The following is a 13,831-nucleotide window of genomic DNA, read 5'->3' on the forward strand; positions in this document are numbered from 1 at the left end:
GCAGCCACTATGGAGAACAGGATGGAGGTTCCTTAAAAACACTAAAAACAGAGTCACCATCCGACCCTGCAATCCCACTCGTAGGCATATATCCAGAGAAAAACATAACCCTAAAGGACACACGCCCCCCAGTGTTCACTTTGCGTTGTTTGCAATAGCCAAGATACCAGAGCAGCCTGAACGCTCACTGACAGACAAGTGAGTGAAGAAGATGTGGTGTATGTACATAATGGAATATTACTCAGCCATTAAAAAGAATGGAATAATGCCATTTGCAGCAACATGGATGACCTAGAGATTGTCATACTGAGTGAAATAAGTCAGACAGAGAAGGGGAAATAATGTATGACACCTTTTATATGTGGAATCTAAAGAGAAATGATACAAATGAACTTACAAAACAGAAAGAGACCCACAGACTTGGAGAAAAATCGTGGTTGCCAGGGTAAAGGATGGACAGAAGGGATAGTTAGGGACTTTGGGATGGACATGTACACACTACTGTGTTTAAAACTGATACCTGACAAGGACCTACTGTATAGCACAGGGAACTCTATTCAACTCAATGGTCATCTTTTCTGTGAAGCTTCTGGGCAGAATTGGCAGTTGCTCCTCTTGTCTTCCTTCATGCATTACTGTTAGCACTTAGTTGACTCTTTCTTGAATAATGACTGGTTATTTTTATTTCTGCTACAAGTTCTTTACTAACACTCCTTTACTGAGTATCATATGCACTTTGTTCTTATCACCTCATTTGATATTCACCACAGCTCTTCAAAGTGATGTGGGAATCTCTCTTTGCCAAGAAGGAAAACTGAGGCTCAGAGAGGTTCAGTCCAGTTCAGTCACTCAGTTGTGTCCAACTCTTTGCAACCCCGTGGACTGCAGCATGCCAGGTCTCCCTGTCCATCACCAACTCCCAGAGTTTACTCAAACTCATGTCCATTGAGTTGGTGATGCCATCCAACCATCTCATCCTCTGTAATCCCCTTCTCCTTCTGCCTTCAATCTTCCCAGCATCATGGTCTTTTCAAACGAGTCAGCTCTTCGCATCAGGTGACCAAAGTATTGGAGTTTCAGCTTCAGCATCAACCTTCCAATGAACATTCAGGACTGATCTCCTTTAGAATGGACTGGTTGGATCTCCTTGCAGTCCAAGGGACTCTCAAGAGTTTTCTCCAACACCACAGTTCAAAAGCATCAACTCTTAGGTGCTCAGCTGTCTTTATAGTCCAACTCTCACATCCATATATGACCACTGGAAAAACCATAGCCTTGACTAGATGGACTTTTGTGGGCAAAGTAATGTCTCTGCTTTTTAATATGCTGTCTAGGTTGGCCATACCTTTTCTTCCAAGGAGTAAGCGTCTTTTTATTTCATGGCTACAGTCACCATCTGCAGTGATTTTGGAACCCTCCAAAATAAAGACTGCCACTGTTTCTCCATCTATGTGCCATGAAGTGATGGGACTGGATGCCATGATCTTAGTTTTCTGAATGCTGAGCTTTAAGCTAACTTTTTCACTCTGCTCTTTCACTTTCATCAAGAGGCTCTTCACTTCGCTTGGATTTTTAGGGTAAAGATGGCAAGTACTGTTTGAGACATGTCAGGTTTGAAGTGAGAGGTCCTACTGGTAGTTGGAAATGTAGGTCAGGAGCTCAGAAGAGACGGGGTGGAGTAGCGGTGGGTGGAGAGAGTGGGCAGCACATGGGTGAAGCTATGTGAAAGAATAAGATGGTCCAGAAGTGAAGCAAGAAGGCCCTCTAGGACAAGATGAGACCTTGGGGAGAGGCATGTATTTATATAGTGGAAAGGAAAACAGATCAGAGAGCCTCAAGGAGAATCCGGAGAAGTGTCTTAAAGGTCAAAGGAGGAGAGTTCCTGGGGCTCTGTGATCACATTGGAATTGGAAATTGGGCTGTCACTGTTTCCCTTTTGAAAGAGCAGATTCTGACAGAGCAAAATTTGGAGGGTTGAAGAAAGAAGATACGAAGGGAAACCAGGGACAAAGCACTGAGTATGAATCTAAAGAAGGGCTGGGAAGATACTGAATGACAGTTTCAGGAAGAAGCAAGATTGAAGAATGGTTGGTTTCTATAAAAATACTCGACTATTTGTTCAGATCAATGAAAAGGTGACCTGAAACAGAGACAGTAGAGGAAGAGAGAAAAACTGATGTGGGCTGTCCTGGGGGAGAGTCAGAGGCTGGGTGAAAAGGAGAATCTAGACTGGGGAGAAGAAAATAGAGGTCAGGAGTTCACGAAGAATTAATACAATACTATTAAATGGCATTGGGGACCCACCTGGGATAAGAGAGAAAATGAAGGAGACTGGAAGGAGGGAGGGTAGGAGGGAGGGAGGGAAAAGGGGAGAGGGAGAGAGTATATATTTGCAGAAGAGAGCTTGAGCCACGGAAGCAAGTGTTGTGATAAGCCAACATGCACAAGGTGAGCATGGTGGAGACGAGAGAACGAGGGAAGCTGTGGCGCTACATCCATGCAGGTTGTCATGGCCAAGCATGGGGCTGGCCGAACTGGGAAGGAAACCTGAAGGGAGCTGGGAGCCTATGAGATTAGGTAAGGAAAAAGACAAAGGGTCTTGATGAACCCTAAGGGCAGGCTTACTGGGAGAAACTAAAGGGAGAAAAAAGAGCCTAAGAAATTGTCTTCATGGAAGGAAAATCAAGACATCCAGGTTTTGGAAATGAGCCAGTTATAAAAGGATGAGTCTATGACTTGGCTTTGGGAGTGCAGTTCAAAAACCAAAACAAAATGAGGTTATGACTGGGAAAATATTTCCTAGCCTATAAAATACTAATCACTTTTTATGTATTGTTTTCATTATTTTTGGAGTGGATAGGGCAAGGAACTGCAGAGCTGACCTGTTGCATGAATTGTCCATGTAGACATGGAAGTTGCCCAAGATGATGCCAAGGAAAGGAAGGGGAGGGGAAATTTCTATCTACATTTATTAGGGAACATGGAACAACATCCAGGGGCTTCCCTGGTGGCTCAGTTGATAGAGAATCTGCCTGTAATGCTGGAGACCTACATTTCATCCCTGGGTCGGGAAGATCCCCTGGAAAAGAAAATGGCAACCCACTTCAACATTCTTACCTGGAGAATCCACGAGAGTCAGACATGACTTAGTGACTAAACCACCAAAGTGTCCAGATATCAATGGATGACAGGAAAGAAGACAGTACATCCTTGTCTGGACATGGACCTAAAAGGAAGGAAGACCTTGTTTGTTTAACAGAAGTGTTGCAGAAATATCTGGGAAATGGCACTGTGAGGTAAGAGGAGTAGAATCCTTCTCCCAGGGTTGATATAATAGATACATCTCGACTTGACCCCTCTGTCTCCACTGGATAGATCTTGAAGGCAAAACCGTCACCAAGAATATTCAAGAAAGGCTCTTTTGGTGGCACCAAAAAAAAATTCACTCAAAATGGTAGACAAAAAAGGGGACACTTATTGTAATATTATACAGATCTGAGAGAATTCCTGAACATGAAGCAAAGTGCAGTTGGGCTTTGAATGAATAATGTTTGTTTCTAGAAAGATGTTGGGAACCAAGGTAGCTACTCTCCCCTTATCATTCATGCTAATAGCCTCTCTGCAACTCAGCTTTCTTTTCCTCTCTCTTAGCCTCTTCCTTCACGTGTTTAAATTTCACAGTCTAGCATGACAATTGACTCCAACTCTTCATCCCACATCATGCTTCCCACACCTGTCTCTCCTCTTCCCTAGTTCAGTGAAGGAAAGAAACTGAGCCCTCTCAGCAAGTATGTCAAGGTTCTCTTGCTCACCTCTGGGTTGGTTGCCCAGAGGTCAGTGTCTCCCCTCCTGGGCAGCTTCACAGGGTTTGAATCTGCCAGCAATGCAGAAGACCCCAGTTTGATTCCTGGGTCAGGAAGATCTGGTGGAGAGGGGATAAGCTACCCACTCCAGTATTCTTGGGCTTCCCTGGTGGCTCAGATGGTAAAGAATCCTCTTGCAATGGAAGAGACTTGGGTTTGATTCCTGGGTTGGGAAGATCCCCTGGAGAAGGAAATAGCAACCCATTCCAGTATTCTTGCCTGGAGAATTCCATGGACAGATGAGCCTGGCAGGCTACAGTCCATGGGATCACAGAGTCAGACACAACTGAGTGACTTTCACTTTCAAGAGAAGCTGGAGTGATGGATGGTAAATTTGGGTGTGAACAGCTCCAGGGTAAAGCCAAGACTTTTCTGACTCCGGGGATGGAGAGAGTATGGGAAGACATGCTAGAGACGGCTTCAGCGAAAAAGACCTAAGGGCAGGTCAGAGAGGACAGAGAGGCTGAGGAGAAGGATAAAGCATCCAGACGTTGGGGGCTACATCTTGGGCTGTCTTGGCCAATCCAGGAGGTAGGAGCTGGGACATAAGCTGGGAGGACCAGGTCAGCTGTGTGTGAGCACCGTATGGACTGCTAGCCCACGGTAGCCCCCAGTCTCCATCCACAGTCTTGAGGAAACCAACTGGCCCCACCCCATAGCATAGTCTGGGTGAAAATTCTCTAGCTAAGCAGAAGCAAGGCTGGTTGGGTTAGTTAGACCTTTCCGTTTTTCCTTCTCCAAGGATGCTGGCTAGGGAAGAACAGGTAACAACATTCAAACTTCAAAGAGTCAGGGGAATCAATCCCAGGAAAAGCTGAACTAAGATAAAATAAGAAACCAGTTGTTCTCACAGTGTAAAATGGCAGATCAGCCCCTGGGCCTGATCCTCACTTGTGCCTAGGAATGCCTCACACATATCAGATGTTGAAGCTCATTGACCTACCTGCTATGAAGTCCTCAAGCCAAGTTTCTCCAACCAGGGCCAGTTGGTTGCCCAGCATCCCTGCCAACAACACACCAGCCTTTCCCAGGGTACAGGGTTGTTATCGTATGGCTGCTGGTTTCACAGAGTTAGAGCTCCCAAGTATCAACAGAGAAACAGAATGGCCTATGTGGGGGCAGAGCTGGGGAGGAAGGGAGGGGAAGGCACACTGGTGGTAAAAACACGGCATGTGGAAGGAATGAAGAGGAAAGCAACAGAGAGAAACTGTCACAACGACAGTCTGGAAAACGCACAGAGCAAACACGTTTCCCGAAACGCCTTTTTTCCACTGAAAGGAACCAGAGCTCCTTTTAGGGGCAAAGAAATTACAAAATAAGCTTAGAATATCTTATCTTGTGCCAGAAAGCAAGGAAGTGATCACAGAATGATGGGGACATGTCACAAAGACACAGAACCAGACCAAATGGCTCCTTCTAGCTAAACACAGCACAATTTGAGGATCAAAATAAACAATAATTCTAACAGATTAAAACCTTTCAGATACAAATACACTAATAAATTGAAAGTTGGGAATAAGACATTTACATAAAGTCAAAAAATCCTTTTCACAAAATACTAATTATAAAGGGAGAGGCCTGGGAGATACACCTTAATCAAATGATCAAAATCTTCATTGCCAGTGATCATACACATTGAAAACATAGGTTATGCAGAAGGATGCAATGAGAAGAACACAGCATTACTTTGGGGGTGGTCCTGAGAAAGACATATCTCTGAATCTAATCATGAGGATATATCAGCCCAAATTGAAGAACATTCCACAAAGTAACTGACCTTCAATCTTCAGAACTGTTAAGGATTTGAAGCGCAAAAAAGACTGAGGATCTGTTTCAGGTGAAGAAAAGTGAAGTGATGGGATAGCTAAATGCCATGTTTGGTTCTGAAGCAGGTCCTTTGGCTATGAAGCCAGATTTAGGACAGTTGGAGGAACTTAGATGGATGGTTGACGCGGAGAAGTGCAGTTGTTCTGTGTCAGCGTTGCTTTCCTGGTTTTGACAGTCACACTGTGGTTACATAGAGGAACATCCTTGTTTATGGGAAATGCACACTGAAGTCTTTGCGGGTGATGGCGTAGCATATCAGCAACTAAATCTCAAAGGGAGGCCTTTGTATGACACTGCCAACTTTTCTGTCAATTTTTATTGGCTTCAAATATTTTTAAAAAATAAAGTATAAAAAATATCAGTCTCTATGTTTAAAAAATTCACCTTTGTTTGAGTATGTAATGGGCTGGTAGGGCCCCGCAACAAAGGATACTCATATCCCAGAAAACCTGTAAATGTGACCTTATTTAGATGTGATTAAGGTAAGTGACATGGGATAGGAGCATTCTGGATTAGCCTGGTGGGCCCTAAATCCAACATCAAGTGTCCTTACAAAAGACACACAGGGGAGAGATACACAGAGGGGACTACCATGAGAAGACAGAGGCACAGGGTGGAGTGAAGCAGCCACAAGTCAAGGAAAGCCTGGAGGCACTGGGAACAGGAAAAGACAAGGAAGGATTCTCCCCTGAAGCTTCTGGAGGGAGCACGGCTCTGCCAACACCTGAATTTCAAACTTCTGACCTCCAGAACCATGAGAGGATAAATTTTTGAGAAGGACAAGGAAGTATTCTATACACCCTTCTGGACTGGTTTTTTTTCACTGTAGGAAGAACAGATAACATGAACTCTCCCCTCTTGAAAAAGTTTCTGGTATACAGTACAGTATTGTTATGAGATGGTTAGACAGCATCACAGACTTAATGAACATGAACTTGAGCAGACTCCGGCAGATAGTGGAGGACAGGGAGGCCTGGCTTGCTGCAGTCCATGGGGCTGCAGAGTCAGATACAACTTAGCGATTGAACAACAATAGTATTGTTAATTACAAGCACAATGCTGTTCAACAGATCTCTAGAATTTATCTATCTTGCATGACTAAACTCTACACCCACTGAACAGCAACTCCCCATTCCTCCCTCCACCATCCCCCGACACTCACCATTCTACTTTCTGCTTCTATGAGTTTGAGTACTTTAGCTATTTCATATTAATACAAGAGAATCAGGCTATGATCAGCTTATTTTACTTAGAATGATGGCCTCAAGGTTCATTCACATTGTCACAAAGGACACAATTTCTTTCTTGTTTATGGCTGATGCCATTGTATATCTTACCACATTTTCTTTATTCATTTACTCATTGATGTACAATTTAGGTTATTTCCACCTCTTGGGTATAATGCTACAATGAACATGGGAGTGTGGCTATCTCTTCAAGCTCCTGATTTCAATTCTTTTGGATAAACATTCAGAAGTGGGATCACTGGATCATATAGTAGTACTTTAAAAAAATTATTCTGAGGAACTTCTGTATTGTCTTCTTTAGCAGCTGTACCATTCTACATCCCCACCAACACTGGACATGGGTGTCAGTTTCTCTGTATCCTCTCCCACATTTGGCAACTTTTGTTTGTTTGTTTTTGGTAATAGCCATCCTAACAGGTTGATATAATGTGGTGGGATTTTTATTTTTTTATTTCATTTTAAATTAAATTTACATTTTAAATTACATTTACCTGATGATTAGTGATTGGCCATTCGTATATCTTCTTTAAAGAAACATCTATCTGAGTCCTTGGTCCATTTCTAAGTCAAGTTATTAAGATTTTTTGCTATTGACTTGCATGAGTTTTGTACGTATTTTGGATATTAACTCCATTATTGGTTATGTGGTTTCCAGATATTTTCTCCTATTTCATAGGTCGCCTTTTCACTTTGTTGATTGTTTCCTTTGCAGAGCAGTAGCTTTTCCATTTGTATAGTCCTACTAGTCTATCTTTGTTTTTGTTGCTTATGCTTTTGGTATCATATCCAAGAAATTGTTGCCAAGACCAACATCATGAAATTTTACCCTGTGTTTTCTTCTAGGAATTTTGCGATTTCAAGTTTTAAGTTTTTAATCCACCTTGAGTTGATGATTGTGTATGCTGTAAGATAAGGGTTCAATCTAATTATTTTGCATTAGCTGTCCAGTTTTCCCAGCATCATTTGTCGAAGAGACTCTCCTTTCCCCAGTGTCATTCTTGGCACACTTGTAGATGGTCAGTGGAGTGTATATGTATGAGTTGATTTCTAGGCTTTTTATTCAGTTCAGTTGGTCTATATGTCTGTCTTTATGACAGTTCAGTTCAGTTCAGTTGCACAGTCATGTCCGACTCTTTGCAACCCCATGAATTGTAGCACGCCAGGCCTCCCTGTCCATCACCAACTCCCGGAGTTCACCCAAACTCATATCCATCGAGTCAGTGATGCCATCCAGCCATCTCATCCTCTGTCGTCCCCTTCTCCTCCTGCCCCCAATCCCTTCCAACATCAGAGTCTTTTCCAATAAGTCAACTCTTCGCATCACACTAATTACTGTATCTTTGTCATATGCTTTGATATTAGGATGTGTGATATCTCTAGCTCTATTCTCTCTCAAGAATATTTTGGCTACTTGGGGCCCTTTGTAATTCCATATGAATTTTATTGTTTTTTCTCTTTTTGTAAAAATGTGATTGGGATTTTGTTAGGGATGCACTGAAACCGCAGATCACTTTGGGGAGTATGCAGTTTAACAATATTAAATCTTTCAATTCATGAATATGGGTGTCTTTCTCTTTATTTGTATCTTCTTTAGCTTTTTTTCATTAATGTTTTATAGTTGGCAGTCACATCTTTATAATCTCCTTCATTAAGTTTATTCCTAAATATTTTATTACAGTAAATGAGATTGCTTTCTTAATTTCTGTTTTGAATAGCTCAGTTTAGCCTTCCAACTTCTTATATGTCTTCCAGTTCCAGAAGTCTATGGTTTACAGTAAACTGTGGACTGTGGATGAGATGCAGGGATCAAGAAAAGGATCTGGGATTTCTCAGGAGTCCCAGCCTCACACCTTTCTTTAGGCTGGTCTTGCCCTTTACTACTAACACGTGGAGAGAGTGATACTCTACAGGTGACTCCTGTAAATTGGTTCTGAATACACTTGACAAAATATTTCAATTCCAACTATCAAGTTAAATTGTACAAGGGGGTGCCAGTGCCCCAGCCCTGAACCCTGGGATCTTAAGTTCTCACATGATACAGTTTGGGAAGAGAACATTTCTAAGATTCTAATCCCTGCCCCACTTCTGCCTCTTTTCTCTGCTCAGCATTTACTGATCAGCAGCAATGCACATACTGTGCTTAACACTGAGAATACAAAGATGAATAAGTTAATAATCTGACAGGAGGACAGACAGAGACATTAAATATGAAGTTCTGAGTGCAGTCATAAACGGAATTTTTTTTAAAAAGCCTCCTATACACGACAGGGAAAATCAAATCAGGATTCAGATATTTCATGAGAGAGATGAAGAAAGCATCCTGGGGAGTTAAAATTGAAACTACTATCTCAAAGGGTAGATCAGTCCTTACTGTGGTGAAAAACTGACTGTGGGATATGAGAGGTCCTAATTTTTGAAAATCCAATGTGCTTTTCAAGTGTCTAGTGAGACCTTCTGAACTAAAACACATCTAAAGATATTTTTGAAGGCAAATATACAGAAGTCCTGAAAGTCAACATACATAAAGATGTTTCTGAGAGCTTGTTTGTGTTGCTGTAGATGCTTGGGTGGGAGGCTGTCAGTGGATATAATCACAGTGGAGCAAGACAGAGAAATGAGGCCCTGGGGCAGCTGTCATGACTCATATTCTCTGTTTTTACTTGGATCATGTTGGGAAAGCAGGTGGATTAACTAAATGATCCTTTAAGGCATGTCTGTGGCTGTGATGACTAGTGATCATTGGACAATCTCATCTGACATTTTGATTAAAGTAGGCGATTAAAACACCTACTTACCTATAGCTTGGCTATTTTTACACTCTAACATTTTTCTGGAGTCTAAGACCCTGTGCAAATACGGGCAAAGATGTTCAGAGGAGTTGAGGAAAGGGAAAGGGGCTTTTTGTAGGCCTTGCATATGAGACTTCAGTAGCAATGCCATTGATCCCCCTCCTGGTGACAGCTGCAGGCACATCAGCGCTGAGCCAGGGCCTGCTCAGCTAATTGAAGTGCCCGTAGGTTCTCTTTGCCCTCAAGAACCTTTCTGATAAACAGTTCTTGACCAGCTCCTTATATGGGTACAGACAGCCCCAAGAGGTTGAGATGTATTTTGGACACTATCTGATTCTCATTTCTCAAGGGTCTCAGGCCTTCACCTTTGCAGCTGACGGAGATGGCAGTGGCCTCCAGAGGCTCTCGTGCCCTGGACCCGAGGCAGTCACTTTTCCTCTTATCTTGAAGAAGAGAGGTGCCTGGCGCTCATCACACTGTGCTAGGCAGTGGCTAAGATAGTTTGAAAGAAAGCATGTGGGGAAATCAGAGCTGGCAAAGTTCACAGGAGAAAAGTGGCTCTTGACTTGTTCACCTTTTGAGAGCCTTTGGGGCCCAGTGAGAGTAGTCTCCTAAGCCCCTTTGGATACGACATGCTGGCTGTTCCACTGTGTTTGTTTATTACTCAGAAAAGCTACACCCCCAAGAAGGCTTACAGGTGTCGCCTGGCATCAGGTGCCACGTGGGAACTCCCAGCCAGAGAGATGGATGGCCCACAAGGACTTTTTTCCCCAGAGGACTGTGGCCCTCGTTGTGGTCACAAGCTCACCAGCATGAGCACAGTGGATTTTTCTGTTGCTGTTCATTGATGGAACTCAATGCATCACATATGCTGAAGAAAGGAGTGAATGGAGCAAAGAAAGAAGCTAGCTGGTGGCTCACTAGAACTTTGTGCTTGGATAAAAATATGTTGTCATTGTAGATTTATTGATGTGATTAAAGATTACATCCTATGAAATCCCCCAAAGTGTAAATGTCTATAAATGACACTACAATACAGACGCTTAAGAGCCTGGTTGCCACAGAAGACAAAGCCTTGATGACTGTAGAGAACAAAAACTCATTTTGATGTTATGTTGCAGAAGGAAAGATATTGTGGATTTTTGTCAGTGGTCTTGATGGATCTGCCACAACCGCCTCCTGCCTCCCTTAATCAGTGCAGCCACTCACGCTCCAAACTATCCTGAAGGCCACAAGCTCTCTGTCCCAAAGAGCCACCACTTTCTAATCTCTTCCCCAGAAAACTCTAGATAAAAATACTTTCCACCTTCCCCAGGTATACTTTTCCCACTGGAAGGCACATCTTCCTTGAGGAGTATAAAATAACAGGAGAAGAAAACTTCAGGAAAAACAAGGAGCCAGGAATGAACAGACAATGCTCTCAGGCTCCACTACTGCAGACCATATTTAATCCAGACCTGTAACTGTGGAGTGAGAGCTATTCAGAAGTGTATACCCAAGGGGAGTACCGAGCTGTAATATATGAACTGATTTTGGAGTCACATGTAATATGCTTAACATAACACTGTAACCAGGGGAGCCATTTTTTAGGAATAAAACAACGAGGGAGAATAAATACCATTAATTCAGAATGAGTGACATGGGAGTTCCCAGTGAACAAGGGATTTTTCTCACTCTGACATCAGATTCTAATTGCAGAGGGACAATGTTAGTTGTCACTAACCAGCTTTTAAAACAAATAACGTAAAATATAATTTGTTAGATATAAGACCTATAGGCCGTGGGGTTGCCGAAAAATCGCACTTGGTGGGAATCGCAAGAGAGTGACAGTTACTGACTGGTCACCATGGCCAAAAAACCAATTCTTAACAGGCTCTCTCACTGGGTTTTTCTCAGATAACTGGAGAGAAAACAGAACCCTTGAATTACGACATCTAACCCAGTCCTTAATCTCTCCCCTTTTTTCAGCTGTGTTGATATCCAGAGACAGTTAAAAGGCCCCAGGACCCTCCTGGGGGCCCATGGCCAGCACCAAGGAGACTCAGGAGGGGACACAGAGCACCTGATGCCAGTTAGGGAGCATGGCAGGGGTTCGAGGCTGCACGCACCCTGAGTTCCCCTCAATTCTGTCAGGCAGGTCCCACCTGGTCAGGATGTATGACCATGTCCCACCTGAGGGGCACACACCTTGTCGGTGGGATCCTCCTGATTCAGCACTGGTCTTGTCCAGTGTTTTCCAAAATGAATATTGTGAGATGTTTATAAGTCTTCTTCATGAAAGAGGAAGGTGATCTATGATTTGATTAGCAGGAGAAGAAGTGCTGGGTTAAATGGATTTCTTCATCATGAGAATTCTCAGGGCTTATGACACTGAATTTCCAAGAGAATGGTTAACTGTCCTGTTATCATTGACAGCATTTCACCCAGCTAAAGCTTCTCAAAATCCACTGTGGGTCTGTACTCATATCATCTACTCTAGAAACTTCTGTTCCCTGACTCCCATGACAACACACATGGCTGAAAAGTGAAGAAAAACATGAAGTCCACTTTGTCTTTAGAGACCTGTTCAGGCTCTGCCTCTTTCTGGGGTGTCTGACAGGCAGTGTCCCCCTGACCTCAAGGCAGTGAATGAGTACTCTGCCTCTAGCTGGAAAGACCAGATGGGCGGGCAATTAGAGGCAGGCAAGCAAGTACCCTGTGGCCACATAGCGTCAAGACCAGTGGCCCCCAGTGCTGCGGCTCCAGCCCAGCTCCTTGACTCAGCAGCTGCTCAGTGGCGGGACACCTGCACCCACTCCACACATGGTTTGGAGGACCCAAAGAGGCCCTGTCCTGGCGTGGTATCTAAGGCATCATAAAAACGAACAATGATTATTTGGGGAACACAGAGTAAGAAGAAGTAATGTGTCCCAAAGATAATGATAAGTGGGCAAAGTTTTCACAAAAGCACCTCATTAAGCTGCTATCCCAAGAACAGAATAAATACATTTTATTTCATTTTAATAATCTTTTCCCTGGACTTCTATAAAAGGGTACTCACTTCTGATTTAGTATCATTCTCTCCTCTACCTTGTCTGTCCTACCTTCCTGCCAACATTTATTGAGCTTTTATATTCTAGAATACAGAATCACCAGTTCCAGATCCCAAGGCTGTGTATAATGTAAAGCTTAAGTTTCCTTTGCATGAGACAGGCAAGTAAATGTACAAATAATGCAGGGTGGTCAAAGCTGCAGTTCAAGGTGCAGTGGGGAGAGCATGATTCTACCCCTGGCACATTGCAGGTCTTCAATACATTTCAATATTGGCTTTCCTGGTAGTTCAGATGGTAGAGAATCTGCCTGCAATGCAGGAGACCTGGGTTCAGTCCCTGGGTTGGGAAGATGCCCTGGAGAAGGGAATGGCAACCCACTCTAGCATTCTTGCCTGGAGAATTCCATTATAGTCCATGGACTTGCAAAGGGTTGGACACGACTGAGTGACTAACATTTTCACTTTTACTTCACATTTCAATACACTTACAGGAATGAGAGAGCGAATGAAACTAATTTATACTGGATGTGAAGGTTATCTTTGATTTATGAGGCAGATTATCATTCAGATGTTAATTCATATTTTCTCCCAGCATCCTCCCTTCTGTTATTTCAAGAAGAAGTCATAGTACTGTGCCCCAGAAAACCATCAGAAAAGCAGCTGAGAGTGCCCTGACTTTGGAAGGACATGCTTCCACTGAAGAGCCTGTCTGGGTAACCTGAGGGAGAGTGGAGATACTGAGAGGCACCAAGGAGTGGCCTATGGGCCTGTGAGCCATACCTAGACTCAGAAAGGAGGCAGCAAAGCTCGTGTGGGGAGCTTGTTATGGGGAGGCGCATCAGGTCCGAGACCATATGCACAGAAGCCAAGAGCCACCAGACTTCAGGAACATATTACATATTCTCTAAAATCAAGATCTACTGCCCCTCCCCTGGACAAAAAGAGACCCACTGGAAGTCTGCTTGCCTAATGGTGACAGTCAGTTGAGGAGTTCGATTCCAGAGATTTTCTTCCTAAGATTGGTCACACACATGATTCAAGGCTGAGGATCCAAGGTACTATGAAATGGACTTG

The 13,831-nt window shown here is 43.3% G+C and overlaps 1 long non-coding RNA gene across 2 annotated transcripts in view; it reads right to left on the reverse strand.

Moving 5' to 3' along the window:
- Positions 1 to 3,984, reverse strand: part of LOC112586488 — a 40,432-nt gene extending 36,448 nt beyond the window's left edge. For both annotated transcript variants that reach the window (XR_006552756.2, XR_006641314.1), the window contains exon 1: positions 3,118 to 3,984. This is a non-coding gene — a long non-coding RNA (uncharacterized LOC112586488). The remainder of the gene's footprint in view (positions 1 to 3,117) is intronic.
- Between the last annotated feature and the right edge of the window lie 9,847 nt (positions 3,985 to 13,831).

The sequence above is a fragment of the Bubalus bubalis genome, chromosome 8 (assembly GCF_019923935.1).
Source record: "Bubalus bubalis isolate 160015118507 breed Murrah chromosome 8, NDDB_SH_1, whole genome shotgun sequence".
Lineage (NCBI taxonomy): Eukaryota > Metazoa > Chordata > Mammalia > Artiodactyla > Bovidae > Bubalus > Bubalus bubalis.